Genomic DNA, 4,424 nt, shown 5'->3' on the forward strand with positions numbered 1-4,424 from the left:
GTCACAGAGCAATATAATATGAGTAGGAGACCTCAATACCCCACATTCAATAATAGATAGAACATACAGACAGAAAATCAATAGTGAAACAGCAGATTTGAGTAACATGATAGACCAAACGGACCTAACATACATATACAGAATATTCCACCTAACAGCAGCAGAATATACATTCTTCCCAAGCACACACAGAACACTCTCCAGGACAGATCACATCTTAGGCCACAAAACAAGTTAAACAAATTTAAGAAGATTGGGATAATATCAAGAATCTTTCTGACAGTAATGAAATAAAACTAAAAATCAATAACAGAGGGAAAATCAGAAAATTCACAAATACGTGGAAAATAAACAGCACACTCTTGAACAATTAATGTCACAGAAAAAATTAAAAAAGCAGTTATAAAGTATCTTCACGTAAATGAAAATAAGAACACAACATCACAAAAAAGCAGTACTAGGAGGAATGTTTAAAGTGATAAATGCCTACATTAAAAAAAGAAGAAAGATATTAAAAAAAATCATACTCCTACAAAGTCAACTTACAAAAATCAGTAGCACTTCTATACTCAAATAACAAACTAAGAGAACAAGAACTCGAGAATACAATTCCATTTACAATCACAACAAAAAGAATAAAATATCTAGGAATAAATTTAGCCAAGGAAGTGAAAGACCTATACAAAGAAAACTATAAGACATTATGGGAAGAAATCGACAATGACATAAAAAATGGAAAGATAGTCCATGCACATGGATTGGAAGAATAAACATAGTTAAAGTGTCCATACTGCCTAAAGCAATCTACAGATTCAATGCAATCCCACTCAGAACCCCAATGACATTCCTCACAGAAATAGAACAAAGAATCTTAAAATTCATCTGGGGCAACAAAAGACCCTGAATAGCCAAAGCAATCCTGAGAAACAGGAACAAAGCTGGTGGCATTGCAATCTCTGACTTCAAAGTATATTACAAAGCTGTAGTAATCAAAACAGCATGGTACAGGTACAAGAACAGACACACAGATCAATGGAACAGAATTGAAAGCCCAGAAATAAAACCACACATCTATGGACAGCTAATATTCGACAAGGGAGCCAAGAGCAAACGATGGAGAAAGGAGAGTCTCTTCAATAAATGGTGGGAAAACTGGACAGCCACATGCAAAAGAATGAAAGTAGACCATTCCCTTACACCATGCACAAAAATCAACTCAAAATGGATTAAAGACTTGAATGTAAGACCCGAAACCATGAGACTTCTAGAAGAAAACATAGGCAGTATGCTCTTTGACATCGGTCTGAGCAGCATATTTTCAAGTCCCCTATCTGACCGGGCAAGGGAAACAAAAGAAAAAATGAACAAATGGGACTACATCAAACTACAAAGCTTCTGCACAGCAAAGGAAACCATCAACAAAATGAAAAGACAACCCAACAATTGGGAGAAGATATTTGCAAACCACATATCAGATAAGGGGTTAATATCCAAAATATACAAAGAACTCATACAGCTCAACAACAAAAAAACCAACAATCCAATTAGAAAATGGGCAAAAGATCTGAACAGAGATTTCCCCAAAGAAGATATACGGATGGCCAACAGGCATATGAAAAGATGCTCAACATCATTAGCTATCAGGGAAATGCAAATCAAAACTACAATGAGGTATCACCTCACTCTTGTCAGAATGGCTATAATTAACAAGACAGAAAACAGCAAATGTTGGAGAGGATGTGGAGAGAAGGGAACCCATGTTCACTGCTTGTGGCAGTGCAAACTGGTGCAACCACTATGGAAAGCAGCATGGAGTATCCTTAGAAAATTAAGGATAGATCTACCATATGATCCAGCTATCCCACTGCTGGGTATTTATCCAAAGAACTCGAACACAAAAAGGCATAAAGATACTTGCACCCCTATGTTCATTGCAGCATTGGACACAATAGCCAAGACATGGAAGCAACCTAGGTACCCATCAAGGGACGAGTGGATAAAGAAGATGTGGTATTTATACACCATGGACTACTACTCAGCCATAAGAAATGATGAAATCCAGCCATTTGTGAAAACATGGATGGACCTTGAGGGTATTATGCTGAGTGAAATAAGTCAGAGGGAGAAAGTCAAATTCCATATGATCTCACTCATAAGTAGAAGATAAAAACAATGACAAACAAACACATAGCATTGGAGATTGGATTGGTGGTTACCATAGGGGAACGGGGGAGGGGGGAGGGCAAAAGGGGTGATTAGGCTGACATGTGAGGGGATGGACTATAATTAGTTTTCAGGTGGTGAACATGATGTAATCTACACAGAATTCGAAATATATTATGATGTACATCCGAAAATAAAAAAATAAATGGAAAAGCAAAAACAAAATCAAACAAAAAACCATAAAAAGCAGGAAAAGAGTAGAAGACAATAACAGGAACAAATAACAATGGAACCAATAGAAAACAATAAAGAATATGGTAAATATTAACCCAACTACATCAATGATCAGTTTGAACTTCAATGGTCTAAATGCGCTAATTGATAGACAAGAATTTGTCAAAGTGGATCAATAAAAACGACTCAAGTATTTGTTTTCTACAAGAAACCCACTTTAAATATAAAGACATACAAATTAAAAGTAAATGGATGGAGAAAGCGTACCATGCTAACACTAAGCAAAAGAAAGTAGGAGTAGCTATATTAATTTCAGACAGAGCACCTCAAGCAAGGGAAGTGGCCAGGGATAAAGAAGGGCATTATATCATGATAAAGGGGTCAATTCTCTAAGAAGACGTCACAATTCTTAGTGTGCATGAGCCGAACAACAGAGCATCAAACTATGTGAGGAAAAACTCATGGAATTGCAAAGAGAAATAGATGAATCCACTATCATAGTTGGAGACTTGAACATTTCTGTATTGGAAATCAACATATCCAGCAGGCGGAAGATTAGAAAGGACATAGCTGAACTCAACAGCAACATCAATCAACTGGATATAATGTATATCTATAGACTACTTCATCCAACAAGAGCAGAATACACATTCTTCTCAAGACCACATGGGATATTCACCAAAATAGACCACATTCTGGTCCATAAGACACACCTGAACAAATTCAAAAGAATAGAAAATATAAAATGCCTACTCTCAGACCACAAATGAATTAAACTAGATATCTATAACATAAAGATAACCAGAAAATCCCAAAGCATGTGAGGTTAAAAAAACAATTCTAAATAACACATGGATCAAAGAAATCTGAAGAGAATTTAGAAATTTTTTTAAACTAATTTAAAATGAAAATACGGATACCAAAATTTGTGGGATGCAGTGAAAGGAGTGCTTAGAGGGAAATTCATAGTATTAAATGTGTATATTAGAAAACAATAAAGACCTAAAATCAATAATCTAAGTTTCTACCTTAGGAAACTAGGAAAAGAAGATCAAATTAAATCCAAAGTAAGAAGCATCAGAAATAATAAGAAGTAGAGCAAGAATCAATGAAATTGGAAACAGAAAGTCAATAGAGAAAAATCAATGAAAGTAAAAGCTGATTCTTTGAAATAATAAAAAAAAATCGATAAGCCTCTACCCAGGCTAACAAAGAAAAAAAGCTAATATCAACAATGAAAGAGGGTCACGTAGACATTAAAAGGATAAAAAAGGAATATTATGATCAACTCAATGCCTACAAATTTGACAACTTAGAATAAATGGACCTATTCCTTGAAAGATACAATCTGCCAAAATTTCCAAAGGAGGAATAGACAATGTGAATAGGCTTATATCTATTAAAAGAAGTTGAATCAATAATTAGCACCCTTCCAAAACAGAAAGAACCCAGGCCCAGATGGGTTCACTGGTGAATTCTACTAAACATTTAAGGAAGAAATGCTGCCAATTCTCTACAGTCTCTTCCAGAAGATAGAAGGAGTAGAAATACTTTCCAATTCATTCTATGAAGCCAGCATTACCCTAAAACCAACAGCAGACAAGGACATTACAGTCATGCATTGCTTAGTGACAGGGATACATTCTGAGTAATGTGTTGTTAGGTGATTTTGTCATTGTGCAAACATTATGGAGTATACTTACACAAACCTAGATGGGATAGCTTATTACATACCTAGGCCACATGGTACTAATCTTATGGGACCAGTTTCGTATATGCAGTCTGTCATTGACTAAAATGTTGCTATGTGGCACATAACTGTACAAGAAAAAAAATACAAACCAAATATCTCTCATGAGCATAGAATACAAAAATCCTGACCAAAATATTAGGAAATCAAATCCAACAATGTATAAAAAGAATTATACACCATGACCAAGTGAGATTTATTCCAGGTTATGCAAAGCTGATTCAACATTCAAAAATAAAAAAATGTAATCCATCACATCAACAGGCTAAAGAAGAAA

The sequence above is a fragment of the Equus quagga genome, chromosome 10 (assembly GCF_021613505.1).
Source record: "Equus quagga isolate Etosha38 chromosome 10, UCLA_HA_Equagga_1.0, whole genome shotgun sequence".
In the NCBI taxonomy this organism is placed as follows: Eukaryota; Metazoa; Chordata; class Mammalia; order Perissodactyla; family Equidae; genus Equus; species Equus quagga.